The sequence below is a fragment of the Ambystoma mexicanum genome, chromosome 12 (assembly GCF_040938575.1).
Source record: "Ambystoma mexicanum isolate Mex_15411 chromosome 12, UKY_AmexF1_1, whole genome shotgun sequence".
Classification (NCBI taxonomy): Eukaryota; Metazoa; Chordata; class Amphibia; order Caudata; family Ambystomatidae; genus Ambystoma; species Ambystoma mexicanum.
The window spans coordinates 1,003,249,259-1,003,274,459 of NC_090936.1; the positions used below are offsets into that span (position 1 = coordinate 1,003,249,259).

At 48.5% G+C, this 25,201-nt stretch overlaps 4 non-coding genes across 4 annotated transcripts; all 4 read left to right on the forward strand.

Annotated features, from left to right (window-relative positions):
• The first annotated feature begins 4,942 nt into the window (after window positions 1-4,942).
• On the forward strand, window positions 4,943-5,014 carry TRNAP-UGG (transfer RNA proline (anticodon UGG)). Its single transcript has one exon. It is a non-coding gene; the product is annotated as a tRNA-Pro (tRNA).
• Window positions 5,015-10,917: 5,903 nt separating this feature from the next.
• Window positions 10,918-10,989, forward strand: TRNAP-UGG (transfer RNA proline (anticodon UGG)). Its single transcript has one exon. It is a non-coding gene; the product is annotated as a tRNA-Pro (tRNA).
• A 4,981-nt stretch (window positions 10,990-15,970) lies between these two features.
• On the forward strand, window positions 15,971-16,042 carry TRNAP-UGG (transfer RNA proline (anticodon UGG)). Its single transcript has one exon. It is a non-coding gene; the product is annotated as a tRNA-Pro (tRNA).
• A 4,580-nt stretch (window positions 16,043-20,622) lies between these two features.
• TRNAP-UGG (transfer RNA proline (anticodon UGG)) lies at window positions 20,623-20,694 on the forward strand. The gene has a single exon. It is a non-coding gene; the product is annotated as a tRNA-Pro (tRNA).
• The last annotated feature ends 4,507 nt before the right edge of the window (window positions 20,695-25,201 follow it).

Here is a 25,201-nt window from a genome sequence, read left to right on the forward strand (position 1 = left end):
CCTGAGCAACAATCACAACCCAAGACCAAGAAGCCATCTATGAGCAGTGGCAAACTATCACCCAACTGCAGGAAGGATCGACTGAAAAGCGCTCATATTTTTTTCACATCAATAGAGGAAGGGCAGTAAAAAACACACGCGAGAAAGATACACTGAAAAGGCGTCATATCAAAAACAAGAAGAAGAGCGTGTGAGTGGTCTAAAGACGTGGGGCTTGCAGGATTAAGCCACTCCAAAGATCTCACGCAGTCTTGGTTGGACAGGGGCATGCAAACAAATTATGTAATAGTTGTTCCAAGCCCTCGAGGTCTGTGAGTGCCTCATTTGGGAGGGGAGGAATTCACCTGTGTGTGATTCTGACCCATTGTGTGCAGGTGAAAAAATACGGATCCAAGAACGGGAGGAGGGATAAACCTGCTCCAAGGGATTCCTATATAACTCAGTGCGGAGGGTTGAACCACTACACGAGAGATCCAAGGGATTCCTATACAGCTGGGCGGGGAGGGGTGGACCTGTACATTGGAGATCTGGTATAGTCCTATGGGATTCTTCAGGGAAGGATGAATATGGGAGAGACAAGGGATTCTTATACAGCTGGGCGGGCAGGGATAAGAGATCTTATGTTCATATAGTGCTCAGTGGAGAAGGATGAACATGGGAGATCTGTGGGTTTCCTATACAGCTCGGTGGGCTGGGATGTACCTGTACATGGGACATCTGCTATTTTCCTATTGGGCTCTGCAGGGAAGGATGGACATGGGTGATCCGTGGGATTCCGATACAGCTGGGAAGGGAGGGACGAACCTGTACATTGGAGATGTTATATTCCTATAGGGCTCTGCAGGGAGGGATGAACATGGGAGATCCAAGGTATTCCTATCCACTTGGCAGGGAGAGTTGAACCTGTACATGAGAGATCTGTTATATTCATATAGGGGTCTGCAGGGAAGGATGGACATGGGTGATCCGTGGGATTCATATACGGGTGGGCAGGGAGGGATGGACCTGTACATGGGAGATGTGAAATATTCCTATGGGATTCTTCAGGGAAGGATGAATATGGGAGCGCCAAGGGATTCCTACACGGGTGGGCAGGGAGGGATGGACCTGTACATGGGAGATGTGTTATATTCCTATTCTGCAGGGAAGGATGGACGTGGGTGATCCGTGGGATTCCGATACAGCTGGGAAGGGAGGGACGAACCTGTACATTGGAGATGTTATATTCCTATAGGGCTCTGCAGGGAGGGATGAACATGGGAGATCCAAGGTATTCCTATCCACTTGGCAGGGAGAGTTGAACCTGTACATGAGAGATCTGTTATATTCATATAGGGGTCTGCAGGGAAGGATGGACATGGGTGATCCGTGGGATTCATATACGGGTGGGCAGGGAGGGATGGACCTGTACATGGGAGATGTGAAATATTCCTATGGGATTCTTCAGGGAAGGATGAATATGGGAGCGCCAAGGGATTCCTACACGGGTGGGCAGGGAGGGATGGACCTGTACATGGGAGATGTGTTATATTCCTATTCTGCAGGGAAGGATGGACGTGGGTGATCCGTGGGATTCCGATACAGCTGGGCATGGAGGGATGAACCTGTACATGGGAGATCTGGTATATTCCTATAGGGCTCTTCAGGGAAGGATGAATATGGGAGATCAAAGGGATTCCTAAGCAGCTGGGTGGGGAGGGGTGGGCCTGTACATGGGAGATCTATATATTCCTATAGGGCTCTTCAGGGAAGGATGAATATGGGCGATCCAAGGGATTCCTATGCAGGTGGGCGGGGAGGGATGGACATGCACATGAGAGATCTGTATATTCCTCTTCAGGGAAGGATGAATATGGGAGATCCAAGGGATCCCTTCACAGCTGGGTGGGGAGGGATGGACCTTTACAGGGGAGATCTGGTATATTCCTATAGGGCTCTTCAGGGAAGGATGAATATGGGAGATCCAAGGGATCCCTTCACAGCTGGGTGGGGAGGGATGGACCTTTACATGGGAGATCTGGCATATTCCTATAGGGCTCTTCAGGGAAGCCTGAAAATGGGAGACCCAAGGGATTCCTATGCAGCTGAGCGGGGAGGGGTGAACCTGTACATGGGGGATCTGTTATATTCCTAAAGGTCTCTGCTGGGAAGGATGAACATTGGGGATCTGTGAGATCCATGTAGGGCTCAGTGGGAAGTGAGGAATATGTTCAATCCTATGTGTGCTATTCCTATACGGCTGTGCTCGGAGGGATGAGCAGACACATAGATGTGAGGGATTTCTGTAGGGATGCACGGGGAGGGATGTACATGCTAATGTGTGCAAATTCCATTCAGCTCTAAATTGAGGGATGAACTTATAAACGGGAGATCTCTAGAAGAATGAACATATACATGGGAGATCTGTGGGATTCTCATGGGGGTGGGGGGAAATGATATATAGTAGATGTGGGGGATTCTTAAAGGGCTCTGCGGAGAGGGATGAACCTGCACAGGGAAGATTTATGGGGTTTGTATATTGGCTCATCGGGAAGGGATTAACCTGTTCCTGGGAGATATATGGGATGAGGCCTATATGGCTTCGCAGGGAGGGATAACCCTGCACATGGTGATCAATGGGATTCCTATACAGTTCTGTGTGGAGAGATGAGCCGATAAATGACAGATATCTGAGGTCCCTTTGCTACCTTTGCAGGGATGGAGGAAACGAAACACAGGAGATATGGGGGATTCCTCTAGGGCTCTGAGGGGAATGGTGAGCCTTTAAACTGAAGATCCTTGGCATTCCTATTGAGCACGATGGACGGGATGAACCTGGGCATTCCTGTATGCAAGATTCCTATTGGGCTCCACGGGGAGGGGTGAATCGGCTCCTGTGAGATATATTGGATGATGCATATGCAGCTTTGCCGGAAGGGATGAACCTGTAATTGGGAGATTTGGGGGATTTCCATACTAGATTTGCAAGAAGGGAGGAAACGATACATGCGAGATATGAGGGATTTCTAGATGGCTTAGCTGGGAATGTTGAACCTGTACACTGGAGATCCTTGGGATTTCTATTGGGCCCTGCGCAAGGGATGAACCTGTGCATTCCTAAATATGCGATTCCTATACGGCTCTGCAGGGGGGGATGAACCTGTAGATGGGAAATCTGGGGGATTCCCACACTAGAAAACCTTCATCTGTGGGTATTGGGCTCTTGGTGGAAAAGCGTGGAATCTGCAACAACAAAAAAAAAAGGAAAGGGTCCCTGTCATGCGGATTGATACCTCTTAAGTACTAGGCCGAAGAAGAAGGCCGTTGAGGTAATGAAGGATTATCCAATGAGGAGATATAGTGAGGTCAACGTTCAGCCGCTAAACACTGGGGACATTTCCTAGCAAAACGTTTGACAGCAAAAGAAAAGTGTATTCTAAAAATGGGAAAACTCTCAACGAAGGTAGAGGAGGGAGGAGGGCAAGGCAGAGTGCATAAAGTTCTGGGGCATTTGTACCGTGTACCTATTCTCCCCTGCCGCTTACGCTGCTTTGCACGGACCAGGCAACCATTAAGGGCGCTTCAGGTATAGGCAACGAGTACATGGGGATAGAGGGCACACTTGCCCCTGTTCTCCTCAAACAATGGGGGGGCAGGAGTATTATGTTGCCCCGTGGAGTTTCTACAACCACAAACCATGAAATATAAAAGATTCAGTGACATGCTCTTCGATATCACTGGGCGAAGCAGGGCTTCTGGCTCCTCCCGTGCTGGGCTCGGACTTAATAAAGCTTAGTACACAGCTTGCAAAATTAGCAAGTGTTGCTCATTTCAAAGAGGGAAGGCTGCATCATTGTCCCCTTAGCCTTGATTGGGGAGGTGTGTGAGCGGGGACCGGCTTAAGCGGTTTGCGGGCATGGGAGAGGTAGGGAATACTAAAGCAGAATGCTGCAGACACACCTCAGCAGGTTAGGCGACTGTTGCTGAGGGGTTATATTTAGACATGCCATGCCTGTAATGCTATGGCTTTCTTCCATTTACTGCTGCTACATGTGCTGTAAAATGTGTGCTTTGGCCCTGGAGATGGAGTTTGTGCCGTCATAGCGAAAATAAAAATTTCGTTTTGGACCCCGTTGCGAAAATCAATAGTTGGCACCCAAGAGCCCATGTAAAGAAATGTGTAATCAGAGCTCTATCTCCAAGGACCGGCTCGCTGCCCTTATTCCATTGAGATCACCACATTAGGATTGCGATGTGTACATGCTCTGAGCAGCCCCAGTCCCTTATGCTGCACTCAATGGACTTGGAGCTGTGAAAGATTCCACTCCCATCTCAGCACCTTGCTCTATGTGGGTCTGCTTCTTGGTCAATTGGTATGATTGTTCCTTTGGGTGCGATAGGGTTGCGGCTTCAAATCCTAAACTGCTGTTGTTTTATTGTGATAGAAGATTTAAATCTTGTGTTTATTTCGTATTTGGAAAGAGTCAAAAAAGAAGTGAGGGCTCGTCCGGGATTTGAACCCGGGACCTCTCGCACCCTAAGCGAGAATCATACCCCTAGACCAACGAGCCACTGCACAGTTGCTGTGCATAATTTCATAAGACTCTCAGATCCACTTTTCCACAGACTGGAGCAGTATCCTCTTATTCATGTTTCAATCGCGCAGTGCAAGATGCTAGAGATCATGGAGAGGATCAGGCAGGGATGGGCATCGTACAGAGTCAGAGTTGCTTTCAGCAAAATGACACCTCTTTTTTCAAAACTGTGTACATAAATTAACAAAACGGGCAATGTCTTTCCACCTCTAAATTTAATAGGAGGGTGAACTGATATTAACGATCAGTTGTGATTGCAACACAAAACTCCCATTTAATATCATGCATAAATGAACAGTAAAATAGGAAGCAGTGCTGATGTGGCACGCCACAAGGCTGACTGCTCGCTCATGGCTCTGCTCACAGCTGGCTCGTTGGTCTAGGGGTATGATTCTCGCTTTGGGTGCGAGAGGTCCCGGGTTCAAATCCCGGACGAGCCCCGTTTTGTTTTGGATACATTTAAACGCTCCTTTCGCACCCTGAGCAACAATCACAACCCAAGACCAAGAAGCCATCTATGAGCAGTGGCAAACTATCACCCAACTGCAGGAAGGATCGACTGAAAAGCGCTCATATTTTTTTCACATCAATAGAGGAAGGGCAGTAAAAAACACACGCGAGAAAGATACACTGAAAAGGCGTCATATCAAAAACAAGAAGAAGAGCGTGTGAGTGGTCTAAAGACGTGGGGCTTGCAGGATTAAGCCACTCCAAAGATCTCACGCAGTCTTGGTTGGACAGGGGCATGCAAACAAATTATGTAATAGTTGTTCCAAGCCCTCGAGGTCTGTGAGTGCCTCATTTGGGAGGGGAGGAATTCACCTGTGTGTGATTCTGACCCATTGTGTGCAGGTGAAAAAATACGGATCCAAGAACGGGAGGAGGGATAAACCTGCTCCAAGGGATTCCTATATAACTCAGTGCGGAGGGTTGAACCACTACACGAGAGATCCAAGGGATTCCTATACAGCTGGGCGGGGAGGGGTGGACCTGTACATTGGAGATCTGGTATAGTCCTATGGGATTCTTCAGGGAAGGATGAATATGGGAGAGACAAGGGATTCTTATACAGCTGGGCGGGCAGGGATAAGAGATCTTATGTTCATATAGTGCTCAGTGGAGAAGGATGAACATGGGAGATCTGTGGGTTTCCTATACAGCTCGGTGGGCTGGGATGTACCTGTACATGGGACATCTGCTATTTTCCTATTGGGCTCTGCAGGGAAGGATGGACATGGGTGATCCGTGGGATTCCGATACAGCTGGGAAGGGAGGGACGAACCTGTACATTGGAGATGTTATATTCCTATAGGGCTCTGCAGGGAGGGATGAACATGGGAGATCCAAGGTATTCCTATCCACTTGGCAGGGAGAGTTGAACCTGTACATGAGAGATCTGTTATATTCATATAGGGGTCTGCAGGGAAGGATGGACATGGGTGATCCGTGGGATTCATATACGGGTGGGCAGGGAGGGATGGACCTGTACATGGGAGATGTGAAATATTCCTATGGGATTCTTCAGGGAAGGATGAATATGGGAGCGCCAAGGGATTCCTACACGGGTGGGCAGGGAGGGATGGACCTGTACATGGGAGATGTGTTATATTCCTATTCTGCAGGGAAGGATGGACGTGGGTGATCCGTGGGATTCCGATACAGCTGGGAAGGGAGGGACGAACCTGTACATTGGAGATGTTATATTCCTATAGGGCTCTGCAGGGAGGGATGAACATGGGAGATCCAAGGTATTCCTATCCACTTGGCAGGGAGAGTTGAACCTGTACATGAGAGATCTGTTATATTCATATAGGGGTCTGCAGGGAAGGATGGACATGGGTGATCCGTGGGATTCATATACGGGTGGGCAGGGAGGGATGGACCTGTACATGGGAGATGTGAAATATTCCTATGGGATTCTTCAGGGAAGGATGAATATGGGAGCGCCAAGGGATTCCTACACGGGTGGGCAGGGAGGGATGGACCTGTACATGGGAGATGTGTTATATTCCTATTCTGCAGGGAAGGATGGACGTGGGTGATCCGTGGGATTCCGATACAGCTGGGCATGGAGGGATGAACCTGTACATGGGAGATCTGGTATATTCCTATAGGGCTCTTCAGGGAAGGATGAATATGGGAGATCAAAGGGATTCCTAAGCAGCTGGGTGGGGAGGGGTGGGCCTGTACATGGGAGATCTATATATTCCTATAGGGCTCTTCAGGGAAGGATGAATATGGGCGATCCAAGGGATTCCTATGCAGGTGGGCGGGGAGGGATGGACATGCACATGAGAGATCTGTATATTCCTCTTCAGGGAAGGATGAATATGGGAGATCCAAGGGATCCCTTCACAGCTGGGTGGGGAGGGATGGACCTTTACAGGGGAGATCTGGTATATTCCTAGAGCGCTCTTCAGGGAAGGATGAATATGGGAGATCCAAGGGATCCCTTCACAGCTGGGTGGGGAGGGATGGACCTTTACATGGGAGATCTGGCATATTCCTATAGGGCTCTTCAGGGAAGCCTGAAAATGGGAGACCCAAGGGATTCCTATGCAGCTGAGCGGGGAGGGGTGAACCTGTACATGGGGGATCTGTTATATTCCTAAAGGTCTCTGCTGGGAAGGATGAACATTGGGGATCTGTGAGATCCATGTAGGGCTCAGTGGGAAGTGAGGAATATGTTCAATCCTATTTGTGCTATTCCTATACGGCTGTGCTCGGAGGGATGAGCAGACACATAGATGTGAGGGATTTCTGTAGGGATGCACGGGGAGGGATGTACATGCTAATGTGTGCAAATTCCATTCAGCTCTAAATTGAGGGATGAACTTATAAACGGGAGATCTCTAGAAGAATGAACATATACATGGGAGATCTGTGGGATTCTCATGGGGGTGGGGGGAAATGATATATAGTAGATGTGGGGGATTCTTAAAGGGCTCTGCGGAGAGGGATGAACCTGCACAGGGAAGATTTATGGGGTTTGTATATTGGCTCATCGGGAAGGGATTAACCTGTTCCTGGGAGATATATGGGATGAGGCCTATATGGCTTCGCAGGGAGGGATAACCCTGCACATGGTGATCAATGGGATTCCTATACAGTTCTGTGTGGAGAGATGAGCCGATAAATGACAGATATCTGAGGTCCCTTTGCTACCTTTGCAGGGATGGAGGAAACGAAACACAGGAGATATGGGGGATTCCTCTAGGGCTCTGAGGGGAATGGTGAGCCTTTAAACTGAAGATCCTTGGCATTCCTATTGAGCACGACGGACGGGATGAACCTGGGCATTCCTATATGCAAGATTCCTATTGGGCTCCACGGGGAGGGGTGAATCGGCTCCTGTGAGATATATTGGATGATGCATATGCAGCTTTGCCGGAAGGGATGAACCTGTAATTGGGAGATTTGGGGGATTTCCATACTAGATTTGCAAGAAGGGAGGAAACGATACATGCGAGATATGAGGGATTTCTAGATGGCTTAGCTGGGAATGTTGAACCTGTACACTGGAGATCCTTGGGATTTCTATTGGGCCCTGCGCAAGGGATGAACCTGTGCATTCCTAAATATGCGATTCCTATACGGCTCTGCAGGGGGGGATGAACCTGTAGATGGGAAATCTGGGGGATTCCCACACTAGAAAACCTTCATCTGTGGGTATTGGGCTCTTGGTGGAAAAGCGTGGAATCTGCAACAACAAAAAAAAAAGGAAAGGGTCCCTGTCATGCGGATTGATACCTCTTAAGTACTAGGCCGAAGAAGAAGGCCGTTGAGGTAATGAAGGATTATCCAATGAGGAGATATAGTGAGGTCAACGTTCAGCCGCTAAACACTGGGGACAATTCCTAGCAAAACGTTTGACAGCAAAAGAAAAGTGTATTCTAAAAATGGGAAAACTCTCAACGAAGGTAGAGGAGGGAGGAGGGCAAGGCAGAATGCATGAAGTTCTGGGGCATTTGTACCGTGTACCTATTCCCCCCTGCCGCTTACGCTGCTTTGCACGGACCAGGCAACCATTAAGGGCGCTTCAGGTATAGGCAACGAGTACATGGGGATAGAGGGCACACTTGCCCCTGTTCTCCTCAAACAATGGGGGGGCAGGAGTATTATGTTGCCCCGTGGAGTTTCTACAACCACAAACCATGAAATATAAAATATTCAGTGACATGCTCTTCGATATCACTGGGCGAAGCAGGGCTTCTGGCTCCTCCCGTGCTGGGCTCGGACTTAATAAAGCTTAGTACACAGTTTGCAAAATTAGCAAGTGTTGCTCATTTCAAAGAGCATATGCAGCTTTGCCGGAAGGGATGAACCTGTAATTGGGAGATTTGGGGGATTTCCATACTAGATTTGCAAGAAGGGAGGAAACGATACATGCGAGATATGAGGGATTTCTAGATGGCTTAGCTGGGAATGTTGAACCTGTACACTGGAGATCCTTGGGATTTCTATTGGGCCCTGCGCAAGGGATGAACCTGTGCATTCCTAAATATGCGATTCCTATACGGCTCTGCAGGGGGGGATGAACCTGTAGATGGGAAATCTGGGGGATTCCCACACTAGAAAACCTTCATCTGTGGGTATTGGGCTCTTGGTGGAAAAGCGTGGAATCTGCAACAACAAAAAAAAAAGGAAAGGGTCCCTGTCATGCGGATTGATACCTCTTAAGTACTAGGCCGAAGAAGAAGGCCGTTGAGGTAATGAAGGATTATCCAATGAGGAGATATAGTGAGGTCAACGTTCAGCCGCTAAACACTGGGGACATTTCCTAGCAAAACGTTTGACAGCAAAAGAAAAGTGTATTCTAAAAATGGGAAAACTCTCAACGAAGGTAGAGGAGGGAGGAGGGCAAGGCAGAGTGCATAAAGTTCTGGGGCATTTGTACCGTGTACCTATTCTCCCCTGCCGCTTACGCTGCTTTGCACGGACCAGGCAACCATTAAGGGCGCTTCAGGTATAGGCAACGAGTACATGGGGATAGAGGGCACACTTGCCCCTGTTCTCCTCAAACAATGGGGGGGCAGGAGTATTATGTTGCCCCGTGGAGTTTCTACAACCACAAACCATGAAATATAAAAGATTCAGTGACATGCTCTTCGATATCACTGGGCGAAGCAGGGCTTCTGGCTCCTCCCGTGCTGGGCTCGGACTTAATAAAGCTTAGTACACAGCTTGCAAAATTAGCAAGTGTTGCTCATTTCAAAGAGGGAAGGCTGCATCATTGTCCCCTTAGCCTTGATTGGGGAGGTGTGTGAGCGGGGACCGGCTTAAGCGGTTTGCGGGCATGGGAGAGGTAGGGAATACTAAAGCAGAATGCTGCAGACACACCTCAGCAGGTTAGGCGACTGTTGCTGAGGGGTTATATTTAGACATGCCATGCCTGTAATGCTATGGCTTTCTTCCATTTACTGCTGCTACATGTGCTGTAAAATGTGTGCTTTGGCCCTGGAGATGGAGTTTGTGCCGTCATAGCGAAAATAAAAATTTCGTTTTGGACCCCGTTGCGAAAATCAATAGTTGGCACCCAAGAGCCCATGTAAAGAAATGTGTAATCAGAGCTCTATCTCCAAGGACCGGCTCGCTGCCCTTATTCCATTGAGATCACCACATTAGGATTGCGATGTGTACATGCTCTGAGCAGCCCCAGTCCCTTATGCTGCACTCAATGGACTTGGAGCTGTGAAAGATTCCACTCCCATCTCAGCACCTTGCTCTATGTGGGTCTGCTTCTTGGTCAATTGGTATGATTGTTCCTTTGGGTGCGATAGGGTTGCGGCTTCAAATCCTAAACTGCTGTTGTTTTATTGTGATAGAAGATTTAAATCTTGTGTTTATTTCGTATTTGGAAAGAGTCAAAAAAGAAGTGAGGGCTCGTCCGGGATTTGAACCCGGGACCTCTCGCACCCTAAGCGAGAATCATACCCCTAGACCAACGAGCCACTGCACAGTTGCTGTGCATAATTTCATAAGACTCTCAGATCCACTTTTCCACAGACTGGAGCAGTATCCTCTTATTCATGTTTCAATCGCGCAGTGCAAGATGCTAGAGATCATGGAGAGGATCAGGCAGGGATGGGCATCGTACAGAGTCAGAGTTGCTTTCAGCAAAATGACACCTCTTTTTTCAAAACTGTGTACATAAATTAACAAAACGGGCAATGTCTTTCCACCTCTAAATTTAATAGGAGGGTGAACTGATATTAACGATCAGTTGTGATTGCAACACAAAACTCCCATTTAATATCATGCATAAATGAACAGTAAAATAGGAAGCAGTGCTGATGTGGCACGCCACAAGGCTGACTGCTCGCTCATGGCTCTGCTCACAGCTGGCTCGTTGGTCTAGGGGTATGATTCTCGCTTTGGGTGCGAGAGGTCCCGGGTTCAAATCCCGGACGAGCCCCGTTTTGTTTTGGATACATTTAAACGCTCCTTTCGCACCCTGAGCAACAATCACAACCCAAGACCAAGAAGCCATCTATGAGCAGTGGCAAACTATCACCCAACTGCAGGAAGGATCGACTGAAAAGCGCTCATATTTTTTTCACATCAATAGAGGAAGGGCAGTAAAAAACACACGCGAGAAAGATACACTGAAAAGGCGTCATATCAAAAACAAGAAGAAGAGCGTGTGAGTGGTCTAAAGACGTGGGGCTTGCAGGATTAAGCCACTCCAAAGATCTCACGCAGTCTTGGTTGGACAGGGGCATGCAAACAAATTATGTAATAGTTGTTCCAAGCCCTCGAGGTCTGTGAGTGCCTCATTTGGGAGGGGAGGAATTCACCTGTGTGTGATTCTGACCCATTGTGTGCAGGTGAAAAAATACGGATCCAAGAACGGGAGGAGGGATAAACCTGCTCCAAGGGATTCCTATATAACTCAGTGCGGAGGGTTGAACCACTACACGAGAGATCCAAGGGATTCCTATACAGCTGGGCGGGGAGGGGTGGACCTGTACATTGGAGATCTGGTATAGTCCTATGGGATTCTTCAGGGAAGGATGAATATGGGAGAGACAAGGGATTCTTATACAGCTGGGCGGGCAGGGATAAGAGATCTTATGTTCATATAGTGCTCAGTGGAGAAGGATGAACATGGGAGATCTGTGGGTTTCCTATACAGCTCGGTGGGCTGGGATGTACCTGTACATGGGACATCTGCTATTTTCCTATTGGGCTCTGCAGGGAAGGATGGACATGGGTGATCCGTGGGATTCCGATACAGCTGGGAAGGGAGGGACGAACCTGTACATTGGAGATGTTATATTCCTATAGGGCTCTGCAGGGAGGGATGAACATGGGAGATCCAAGGTATTCCTATCCACTTGGCAGGGAGAGTTGAACCTGTACATGAGAGATCTGTTATATTCATATAGGGGTCTGCAGGGAAGGATGGACATGGGTGATCCGTGGGATTCATATACGGGTGGGCAGGGAGGGATGGACCTGTACATGGGAGATGTGAAATATTCCTATGGGATTCTTCAGGGAAGGATGAATATGGGAGCGCCAAGGGATTCCTACACGGGTGGGCAGGGAGGGATGGACCTGTACATGGGAGATGTGTTATATTCCTATTCTGCAGGGAAGGATGGACGTGGGTGATCCGTGGGATTCCGATACAGCTGGGAAGGGAGGGACGAACCTGTACATTGGAGATGTTATATTCCTATAGGGCTCTGCAGGGAGGGATGAACATGGGAGATCCAAGGTATTCCTATCCACTTGGCAGGGAGAGTTGAACCTGTACATGAGAGATCTGTTATATTCATATAGGGGTCTGCAGGGAAGGATGGACATGGGTGATCCGTGGGATTCATATACGGGTGGGCAGGGAGGGATGGACCTGTACATGGGAGATGTGAAATATTCCTATGGGATTCTTCAGGGAAGGATGAATATGGGAGCGCCAAGGGATTCCTACACGGGTGGGCAGGGAGGGATGGACCTGTACATGGGAGATGTGTTATATTCCTATTCTGCAGGGAAGGATGGACGTGGGTGATCCGTGGGATTCCGATACAGCTGGGCATGGAGGGATGAACCTGTACATGGGAGATCTGGTATATTCCTATAGGGCTCTTCAGGGAAGGATGAATATGGGAGATCAAAGGGATTCCTAAGCAGCTGGGTGGGGAGGGGTGGGCCTGTACATGGGAGATCTATATATTCCTATAGGGCTCTTCAGGGAAGGATGAATATGGGCGATCCAAGGGATTCCTATGCAGGTGGGCGGGGAGGGATGGACATGCACATGAGAGATCTGTATATTCCTCTTCAGGGAAGGATGAATATGGGAGATCCAAGGGATCCCTTCACAGCTGGGTGGGGAGGGATGGACCTTTACAGGGGAGATCTGGTATATTCCTAGAGCGCTCTTCAGGGAAGGATGAATATGGGAGATCCAAGGGATCCCTTCACAGCTGGGTGGGGAGGGATGGACCTTTACATGGGAGATCTGGCATATTCCTATAGGGCTCTTCAGGGAAGCCTGAAAATGGGAGACCCAAGGGATTCCTATGCAGCTGAGCGGGGAGGGGTGAACCTGTACATGGGGGATCTGTTATATTCCTAAAGGTCTCTGCTGGGAAGGATGAACATTGGGGATCTGTGAGATCCATGTAGGGCTCAGTGGGAAGTGAGGAATATGTTCAATCCTATTTGTGCTATTCCTATACGGCTGTGCTCGGAGGGATGAGCAGACACATAGATGTGAGGGATTTCTGTAGGGATGCACGGGGAGGGATGTACATGCTAATGTGTGCAAATTCCATTCAGCTCTAAATTGAGGGATGAACTTATAAACGGGAGATCTCTAGAAGAATGAACATATACATGGGAGATCTGTGGGATTCTCATGGGGGTGGGGGGAAATGATATATAGTAGATGTGGGGGATTCTTAAAGGGCTCTGCGGAGAGGGATGAACCTGCACAGGGAAGATTTATGGGGTTTGTATATTGGCTCATCGGGAAGGGATTAACCTGTTCCTGGGAGATATATGGGATGAGGCCTATATGGCTTCGCAGGGAGGGATAACCCTGCACATGGTGATCAATGGGATTCCTATACAGTTCTGTGTGGAGAGATGAGCCGATAAATGACAGATATCTGAGGTCCCTTTGCTACCTTTGCAGGGATGGAGGAAACGAAACACAGGAGATATGGGGGATTCCTCTAGGGCTCTGAGGGGAATGGTGAGCCTTTAAACTGAAGATCCTTGGCATTCCTATTGAGCACGACGGACGGGATGAACCTGGGCATTCCTATATGCAAGATTCCTATTGGGCTCCACGGGGAGGGGTGAATCGGCTCCTGTGAGATATATTGGATGATGCATATGCAGCTTTGCCGGAAGGGATGAACCTGTAATTGGGAGATTTGGGGGATTTCCATACTAGATTTGCAAGAAGGGAGGAAACGATACATGCGAGATATGAGGGATTTCTAGATGGCTTAGCTGGGAATGTTGAACCTGTACACTGGAGATCCTTGGGATTTCTATTGGGCCCTGCGCAAGGGATGAACCTGTGCATTCCTAAATATGCGATTCCTATACGGCTCTGCAGGGGGGGATGAACCTGTAGATGGGAAATCTGGGGGATTCCCACACTAGAAAACCTTCATCTGTGGGTATTGGGCTCTTGGTGGAAAAGCGTGGAATCTGCAACAACAAAAAAAAAAGGAAAGGGTCCCTGTCATGCGGATTGATACCTCTTAAGTACTAGGCCGAAGAAGAAGGCCGTTGAGGTAATGAAGGATTATCCAATGAGGAGATATAGTGAGGTCAACGTTCAGCCGCTAAACACTGGGGACAATTCCTAGCAAAACGTTTGACAGCAAAAGAAAAGTGTATTCTAAAAATGGGAAAACTCTCAACGAAGGTAGAGGAGGGAGGAGGGCAAGGCAGAATGCATGAAGTTCTGGGGCATTTGTACCGTGTACCTATTCCCCCCTGCCGCTTACGCTGCTTTGCACGGACCAGGCAACCATTAAGGGCGCTTCAGGTATAGGCAACGAGTACATGGGGATAGAGGGCACACTTGCCCCTGTTCTCCTCAAACAATGGGGGGGCAGGAGTATTATGTTGCCCCGTGGAGTTTCTACAACCACAAACCATGAAATATAAAATATTCAGTGACATGCTCTTCGATATCACTGGGCGAAGCAGGGCTTCTGGCTCCTCCCGTGCTGGGCTCGGACTTAATAAAGCTTAGTACACAGTTTGCAAAATTAGCAAGTGTTGCTCATTTCAAAGAGGGAAGGCTGCATCATTGTCCCCTTAGCCTTGATTGGGGAGGTGTGTGAGCGGGGGACCGGCTTAAGCGGTTTGCGGGCATGGGAGAGGTAGGGAATACTAAAGCAGAATGCTGCAGACACACCTCAGCAGGTTAGGCGACTGTTGCTGAGGGGTTATATTTAGACATGCCATGCCTGTAATGCTATGGCTTTCTTCCATTTACTGCTGCTACATGTGCTGTAAAATGTGTGCTTTGGCTCTGGAGATGGAATTTGTGCCGTCATAGCGAAAATAAAAATTTCGTTTTGGACCCCGTTGCGAAAATCAATAGTTGGCACCCAAGAGCCCATGTAAAGAAATGTGTAATCAGAGCTCTATCTCCAAGGACCGGCTCGCTGCCCTTATTCCATTGAGATCACCACATTAGGATTGCGATGTGTACATGCTCTGAGCAGCCCCAGTCCCTTATGCTGCACTCAATGGACTTGGAGCTGTGAAAGATTCCACTCCCATCTCAGCACCTTGCTCTATGTGGGTCTGCTTCTTGGTCAATTGGTATGATTGTTGCTTTGGGTGCGATAGGGTTGCGGCTTCAAATCCTAAACTGCTGTTGTTTTATTGTGATAGAAGATTTAAATCTTGTGTTTATTTCGTATTTGGAAAGAGTCAAAAAAGAAGTGAGGGCTCGTCCGGGATTTGAACCCGGGACCTCTCGCACCCTAAGCGAGAATCATACCCCTAGACCAACGAGCCACTGCACAGCTGCTGTGCATAATTTCATAAGACTCTCAGATCCACTTTTCCACAGACTGGAGCAGTATCCTCTTATTCATGTTTCAATCGCGCAGTGCAAGATGCTAGAGATCATGGAGAGGATCAGGCAGGGATGGGCATCGTACAGAGTCAGAGTTGCTTTCAGCAAAATGACACCTGTTTTTTCAAAACTGTGTACATAAATTAACAAAACGGGCAATGTCTTTCCACCTCTAAATTTAATAGGAGGGTGAACTGATATTAACGATCAGTTGTGATTGCAACACAAAACTCCCATTTAATATCATGCATAAATGAACAGTAAAATAGGAAGCAGTGCTGATGTGGCACGCCACAAGGCTGACTGCTCGCTCATGGCTCTGCTCACAGCTGGCTCGTTGGTCTAGGGGTATGATTCTCGCTTTGGGTGCGAGAGGTCCCGGGTTCAAATCCCGGACGAGCCCCGTTTTGTTTTGGATACATTTAAACGCTCCTTTCGCACCCTGAGCAACAATCACAACCCAAGACCAAGAAGCCATCTATGAGCAGTGGCAAACTATCACCCAACTGCAGGAAGGATCGACTGAAAAGCGCTCATATTTTTTTCACATCAATAGAGGAAGGGCAGTAAAAAACACACGCGAGAAAGATACACTGCAAAGGCGTCATATCAAAAACGAGAAGAAGAGCGTGTGAGTGGTCTAAAGACGTGGGGCTTGCAGGATTAAGCCACTACAAAGATCTCACGCAGTCTTGGTTGGACAGGGGCATGCAAACAAATTATGTAATAGTTGTTCCAAGCCCTCGAGGTCTGTGAGTGCCTCATTTGGGAGGGGAGGAATTCACCTGTGTGTGATTCTGACCCATTGTGTGCAGGTGAAAAAATACGGATCCAAGAACGGGAGGAGGGATAAACCTGCTCCAAGGGATTCCTATATAACTCAGTGCGGAGGGATGAACCACTACACGAGAGATCCAAGGGATTCCTATACAGCTGGGCGGGGAGGGGTGGACCTGTACATTGGAGATCTGGTATAGTCCTATGGGATTCTTCAGGGAAGGATGAATATGGGAGAGACAAGGGATTCTTATACAGCTGGGCGGGCAGGGATAAGAGATCTTATGTTCATATAGTGCTCAGTGGAGAAGGATGAACATGGGAGATCTGTGGGTTTCCTATACAGCTCGGTGGGCTGGGATGTACCTGTACATGGGAGATCTGCTATTTTCCTATTGGGCTCTGCAGGGAAGGATGGACATGGGTGATCCGTGGGATTCCGATACAGCTGGGAAGGGAGGGACGAACCTGTACATTGGAGATGTTATATTCCTATAGGGCTCTGCAGGGAGGGATGAACATGGGAGATCCAAGGTATTCCTATCCACTTGGCAGGGAGAGTTGAACCTGTACATGAGAGATCTGTTATATTCATATAGGGGTCTGCAGGGAAGGATGGACATGGGTGATCCGTGGGATTCATATACGGGTGGGCAGGGAGGGATGGACCTGTACATGGGAGATGTGAAATATTCCTATGGGATTCTTCAGGGAAGGATGAATATGGGAGCGCCAAGGGATTCCTACACGGGTGGGCAGGGAGGGATGGACCTGTACATGGGAGATGTGTTATATTCCTATTCTGCAGGGAAGGATGGACGTGGGTGATCCGTGGGATTCCGATACAGCTGGGCATGGAGGGATGAACCTGTACATGGGAGATCTGGTATATTCCTATAGGGCTCTTCAGGGAAGGATGAATATGGGAGATCAAAGGGATTCCTAAGCAGCTGGGTGGGGAGGGGTGGGCCTGTACATGGGAGATCTATATATTCCTATAGGGCTCTTCAGGGAAGGATGAATATGGGCGATCCAAGGGATTCCTATGCAGGTGGGCGGGGAGGGATGGACATGCACATGAGAGATCTGTATATTCCTCTTCAGGGAAGGATGAATATGGGAGATCCAAGGGATCCCTTCACAGCTGGGTGGGGAGGGATGGACCTTTACAGGGGAGATCTGGTATATTCCTATAGGGCTCTTCAGGGAAGGATGAATATGGGAGATCCAAGGGATCCCTTCACAGCTGGGTGGGGAGGGATGGACCTTTACATGGGAGATCTGGCATATTCCTATAGGGCTCTTCAGGGAAGCCTGAAAATGGGAGACCCATGGGATTCCTATGCAGCTGAGCGGGGAGGGGTGAACCTGTACATGGGGGATCTGTTATATTCCTAAAGGTCTCTGCTGGGAAGGATGAACATTGGGGATCTGTGAGATCCATGTAGGGCTCAGTGGGAAGTGAGGAATATGTTCAATCCTATGTGTGCTATTCCTATACGGCTGTGCTCGGAGGGATGAGCAGACACATAGATGTGAGGGATTTCTGTAGGGATGCACGGGGAGGGATGTACATGCTAATGTGTGCAAATTCCATTCAGCTCTAAATTGAGGGATGAACTTATAAACGGGAGATCTCTAGAAGAATGAACATATACATGGGAGATCTGTGGGATTCTCATGGGGGTGGGGGGAAATGATATATAGTAGATGTGGGGGATTCTTAAAGGGCTCTGCGGAGAGGGATGAACCTGCACAGGGAAGATTTATGGGGTTTGTATATTGGCTCATCGGGAAGGGATTAACCTGTTCCTGGGAGATATATGGGATGAGGCCTATATGGCTTCGCAGGGAGGGATAACCCTGCACATGGTGATCAATGGGATTCCTATACAGTTCTGTGTGGAGAGATGAGCCGATAAATGACAGATATCTGAGGTCCCTTTGCTACCTTTGCAGGGATGGAGGAAACGAAACACAGGAGATATGGGGGATTCCTCTAGGGCTCTGAGGGGAATGGTGAGCCTTTAAACTGAAGATCCTTGGCATTCCTATTGAGCACGACGGACGGGATGAACCTGGGCATTCCTGTATGCAAGATTCCTATTGGGCTCCACGGGGAGGGGTGAATCGGCTCCTGTGAGATATATTGGATGATGCATATGCAGCTTTGCCGGAAGGGATGAACCTGTAATTGGGAGATTTGGGGGATTTCCATACTAGATTTGCAAGAAGGGAGGAAACGATACATGCGAGATATGAGGGATTTCTAGATGGCTTAGCTGGGAATGTTGAACCTGTACACTGGAGATCCTTGGGATTTCTATTGGGCCCTGCGCAAGGGATGAACCTGTGCATTCCTAAATATGCGATTCCTATACGGCTCTGCAGGGGGGGATGAACCTGTAGATGGGAAATCTGGGGGATTCCCACACTAGAAAACCTTCATCTGTGGGTATTGGGCTCTTGGTGGAAAAGCGTGGAATCTGCAACAACAAAAAAAAAAGGAAAGGGTCCCTGTCATGCGGATTGATACCTCTTAAGTACTAGGCCGAAGAAGAAGGCCGTTGAGGTAATGAAGGATTATCCAATGAGGAGATATAGTGAGGTCAACGTTCAGCCGCTAAACACTGGGGACATTTCCTAGCAAAACGTTTGACAGCAAAAGAAAAGTGTATTCTAAAAATGGGAAAACTCTCAACGAAGGTAGAGGAGGGAGGAGGGCAAGGCAGAGTGCATAAAGTTCTGGGGCATTTGTACCGTGTACCTATTCTCCCCTGCCGCTTACGCTGCTTTGCACGGACCAGGCAACCATTAAGGGCGCTTCAGGTATAGGCAACGAGTACATGGGGATAGAGGGCACACTTGCCCCTGTTCTCCTCAAACAATGGGGGGGCAGGAGTATTATGTTGCCCCGTGGAGTTTCTACAACCACAAACCATGAAATATAAAAGATTCAGTGACATGCTCTTCGATATCACTGGGCGAAGCAGGGCTTCTGGCTCCTCCCGTGCTGGGCTCGGACTTAATAAAGCTTAGTACACAGCTTGCAAAATTAGCAAGTGTTGCTCATTTCAAAGAGGGAAGGCTGCATCATTGTCCCCTTAGCCTTGATTGGGGAGGTGTGTGAGCGGGGACCGGCTTAAGCGGTTTGCGGGCATGGGAGAGGTAGGGAATACTAAAGCAGAATGCTGCAGACACACCTCAGCAGGTTAGGCGACTGTTGCTGAGGGGTTATATTTAGACATGCCATGCCTGTAATGCTATGGCTTTCTTCCATTTACTGCTGCTACATGTGCTGTAAAATGTGTGCTTTGGCCCTGGAGATGGAGTTTGTGCCGTCATAGCGAAAATAAAAATTTCGTTTTGGACCCCGTTGCGAAAATCAATAGTTGGCACCCAAGAGCCCATGTAAAGAAATGTGTAATCAGAGCTCTATCTCCAAGGACCGGCTCGCTGCCCTTATTCCATTGAGATCACCACATTAGGATTGCGATGTGTACATGCTCTGAGCAGCCCCAGTCCCTTATGCTGCACTCAATGGACTTGGAGCTGTGAAAGATTCCACTCCCATCTCAGCACCTTGCTCTATGTGGGTCTGCTTCTTGGTCAATTGGTATGATTGTTCCTTTGGGTGCGATAGGGTTGCGGCTTCAAATCCTAAACTGCTGTTGTTTTATTGTGATAGAAGATTTAAATCTTGTGTTTATTTCGTATTTGGAAAGAGTCAAAAAAGAAGTGAGGGCTCGTCCGGGATTTGAACCCGGGACCTCTCGCACCCTAAGCGAGAATCATACCCCTAGACCAACGAGCCACTGCACAGTTGCTGTGCATAATTTCATAAGACTCTCAGATCCACTTTTCCACAGACTGGAGCAGTATCCTCTTATTCATGTTTCAATCGCGCAGTGCAAGATGCTAGAGATCATGGAGAGGATCAGGCAGGGATGGGCATCGTACAGAGTCAGAGTTGCTTTCAGCAAAATGACACCTCTTTTTTCAAAACTGTGTACATAAATTAACAAAACGGGCAATGTCTTTCCACCTCTAAATTTAATAGGAGGGTGAACTGATATTAACGATCAGTTGTGATTGCAACACAAAACTCCCATTTAATATCATGCATAAATGAACAGTAAAATAGGAAGCAGTGCTGATGTGGCACGCCACAAGGCTGACTGCTCGCTCATGGCTCTGCTCACAGCTGGCTCGTTGGTCTAGGGGTATGATTCTCGCTTTGGGTGCGAGAGGTCCCGGGTTCAAATCCCGGACGAGCCCCGTTTTGTTTTGGATACATTTAAACGCTCCTTTCGCACCCTGAGCAACAATCACAACCCAAGACCAAGAAGCCATCTATGAGCAGTGGCAAACTATCACCCAACTGCAGGAAGGATCGACTGAAAAGCGCTCATATTTTTTTCACATCAATAGAGGAAGGGCAGTAAAAAACACACGCGAGAAAGATACACTGAAAAGGCGTCATATCAAAAACGAGAAGAAGAGCGTGTGAGTGGTCTAAAGACGTGGGGCTTGCAGGATTAAGCCACTACAAAGATCTCACGCAGTCTTGGTTGGACAGGGGCATGCAAACAAATTATGTAATAGTTGTTCCAAGCCCTCGAGGTCTGTGAGTGCCTCATTTGGGAGGGGAGGAATTCACCTGTGTGTGATTCTGACCCATTGTGTGCAGGTGAAAAAATACGGATCCAAGAACGGGAGGAGGGATAAACCTGCTCCAAGGGATTCCTATATAACTCAGTGCGGAGGGTTGAACCACTACACGAGAGATCCAAGGGATTCCTATACAGCTGGGCGGGGAGGGGTGGACCTGTACATTGGAGATCTGGTATAGTCCTATGGGATTCTTCAGGGAAGGATGAATATGGGAGAGACAAGGGATTCTTATACAGCTGGGCGGGCAGGGATAAGAGATCTTATGTTCATATAGTGCTCAGTGGAGAAGGATGAACATGGGAGATCTGTGGGTTTCCTATACAGCTCGGTGGGCTGGGATGTACCTGTACATGGGAGATCTGCTATTTTCCTATTGGGCTCTGCAGGGAAGGATGGACATGGGTGATCCGTGGGATTCCGATACAGCTGGGAAGGGAGGGACGAACCTGTACATTGGAGATGTTATATTCCTATAGGGCTCTGCAGGGAGGGATGAACATGGGAGATCCAAGGTATTCCTATCCACTTGGCAGGGAGAGTTGAACCTGTACATGAGAGATCTGTTATATTCATATAGGGGTCTGCAGGGAAGGATGGACATGGGTGATCCGTGGGATTCATATACGGGTGGGCAGGGAGGGATGGACCTGTACATGGGAGATGTGAAATATTCCTATGGGATTCTTCAGGGAAGGATGAATATGGGAGCGCCAAGGGATTCCTACACGGGTGGGCAGGGAGGGATGGACCTGTACATGGGAGATGTGTTATATTCCTATTCTGCAGGGAAGGATGGACGTGGGTGATCCGTGGGATTCCGATACAGCTGGGAAGGGAGGGACGAACCTGTACATTGGAGATGTTATATTCCTATAGGGCTCTGCAGGGAGGGATGAACATGGGAGATCCAAGGTATTCCTATCCACTTGGCAGGGAGAGTTGAACCTGTACATGAGAGATCTGTTATATTCATATAGGGGTCTGCAGGGAAGGATGGACATGGGTGATCCGTGGGATTCATATACGGGTGGGCAGGGAGGGATGGACCTGTACATGGGAGATGTGAAATATTCCTATGGGATTCTTCAGGGAAGGATGAATATGGGAGCGCCAAGGGATTCCTACACGGGTGGGCAGGGAGGGATGGACCTGTACATGGGAGATGTGTTATATTCCTATTCTGCAGGGAAGGATGGACGTGGGTGATCCGTGGGATTCCGATACAGCTGGGCATGGAGGGATGAACCTGTACATGGGAGATCTGGTATATTCCTATAGGGCTCTTCAGGGAAGGATGAATATGGGAGATCAAAGGGATTCCTAAGCAGCTGGGTGGGGAGGGGTGGGCCTGTACATGGGAGATCTATATATTCCTATAGGGCTCTTCAGGGAAGGATGAATATGGGCGATCCAAGGGATTCCTATGCAGGTGGGCGGGGAGGGATGGACATGCACATGAGAGATCTGTATATTCCTCTTCAGGGAAGGATGAATATGGGAGATCCAAGGGATCCCTTCACAGCTGGGTGGGGAGGGATGGACCTTTACAGGGGAGATCTGGTATATTCCTAGAGCGCTCTTCAGGGAAGGATGAATATGGGAGATCCAAGGGATCCCTTCACAGCTGGGTGGGGAGGGATGGACCTTTACATGGGAGATCTGGCATATTCCTATAGGGCTCTTCAGGGAAGCCTGAAAATGGGAGACCCAAGGGATTCCTATGCAGCTGAGCGGGGAGGGGTGAACCTGTACATGGGGGATCTGTTATATTCCTAAAGGTCTCTGCTGGGAAGGATGAACATTGGGGATCTGTGAGATCCATGTAGGGCTCAGTGGGAAGTGAGGAATATGTTCAATCCTATGTGTGCTATTCCTATACGGCTGTGCTCGGAGGGATGAGCAGACACATAGATGTGAGGGATTTCTGTAGGGATGCACGGGGAGGGATGTACATGCTAATGTGTGCAAATTCCATTCAGCTCTAAATTGAGGGATGAACTTATAAACGGGAGATCTCTAGAAGAATGAACATATACATGGGAGATCTGTGGGATTCTCATGGGGGTGGGGGGAAATGATATATAGTAGATGTGGGGGATTCTTAAAGGGCTCTGCGGAGAGGGATGAACCTGCACAGGGAAGATTTATGGGGTTTGTATATTGGCTCATCGGGAAGGGATTAACCTGTTCCTGGGAGATATATGGGATGAGGCCTATATGGCTTCGCAGGGAGGGATAACCCTGCACATGGTGATCAATGGGATTCCTATACAGTTCTGTGTGGAGAGATGAGCCGATAAATGACAGATATCTGAGGTCCCTTTGCTACCTTTGCAGGGATGGAGGAAACGAAACACAGGAGATATGGGGGATTCCTCTAGGGCTCTGAGGGGAATGGTGAGCCTTTAAACTGAAGATCCTTGGCATTCCTATTGAGCACGACGGACGGGATGAACCTGGGCATTCCTATATGCAAGATTCCTATTGGGCTCCACGGGGAGGGGTGAATCGGCTCCTGTGAGATATATTGGATGATGCATATGCAGCTTTGCCGGAAGGGATGAACCTGTAATTGGGAGATTTGGGGGATTTCCATACTAGATTTGCAAGAAGGGAGGAAACGATACATGCGAGATATGAGGGATTTCTAGATGGCTTAGCTGGGAATGTTGAACCTGTACACTGGAGATCCTTGGGATTTCTATTGGGCCCTGCGCAAGGGATGAACCTGTGCATTCCTAAATATGCGATTCCTATACGGCTCTGCAGGGGGGGATGAACCTGTAGATGGGAAATCTGGGGGATTCCCACACTAGAAAACCTTCATCTGTGGGTATTGGGCTCTTGGTGGAAAAGCGTGGAATCTGCAACAACAAAAAAAAAAGGAAAGGGTCCCTGTCATGCGGATTGATACCTCTTAAGTACTAGGCCGAAGAAGAAGGCCGTTGAGGTAATGAAGGATTATCCAATGAGGAGATATAGTGAGGTCAACGTTCAGCCGCTAAACACTGGGGACAATTCCTAGCAAAACGTTTGACAGCAAAAGAAAAGTGTATTCTAAAAATGGGAAAACTCTCAACGAAGGTAGAGGAGGGAGGAGGGCAAGGCAGAATGCATGAAGTTCTGGGGCATTTGTACCGTGTACCTATTCCCCCCTGCCGCTTACGCTGCTTTGCACGGACCAGGCAACCATTAAGGGCGCTTCAGGTATAGGCAACGAGTACATGGGGATAGAGGGCACACTTGCCCCTGTTCTCCTCAAACAATGGGGGGGCAGGAGTATTATGTTGACCCGTGGAGTTTCTACAACCACAAACCATGAAATATAAAATATTCAGTGACATGCTCTTCGATATCACTGGGCGAAGCAGGGCTTCTGGCTCCTCCCGTGCTGGGCTCGGACTTAATAAAGCTTAGTACACAGCTTGCAAAATTAGCAAGTGTTGCTCATTTCAAAGAGGGAAGGCTGCATCATTGTCCCCTTAGCCTTGATTGGGGAGGTGTGTGAGCGGGGGACCGGCTTAAGCGGTTTGCGGGCATGGGAGAGGTAGGGAATACTAAAGCAGAATGCTGCAGACACACCTCAGCAGGTTAGGCGACTGTTGCTGAGGGGTTATATTTAGACATGCCATGCCTGTAATGCTCTGGCTTTCTTCCATTTACTGCTGCTACATGTGCTGTAAAATGTGTGCTTTGGCTCTGGAGATGGAATTTGTGCCGTCATAGCGAAAATAAAAATTTCGTTTTGGACCCCGTTGCGAAAATCAATAGTTGGCACCCAAGAGCCCATGTAAAGAAATGTGTAATCAGAGCTCTATCTCCAAGGACCGGCTCGCTGCCCTTATTCCATTGAGATCACCACATTAGGATTGCGATGTGTACATGCTCTGAGCAGCCCCAGTCCCTTATGCTGCACTCAATGGACTTGGAGCTGTGAAAGATTCCACTCCCATCTCAGCACCTTGCTCTATGTGGGTCTGCTTCTTGGTCAATTGGTATGATTGTTGCTTTGGGTGCGATAGGGTTGCGGCTTCAAATCCTAAACTGCTGTTGTTTTATTGTGATAGAAGATTTAAATCTTGTGTTTATTTCGTATTTGGAAAGAGTCAAA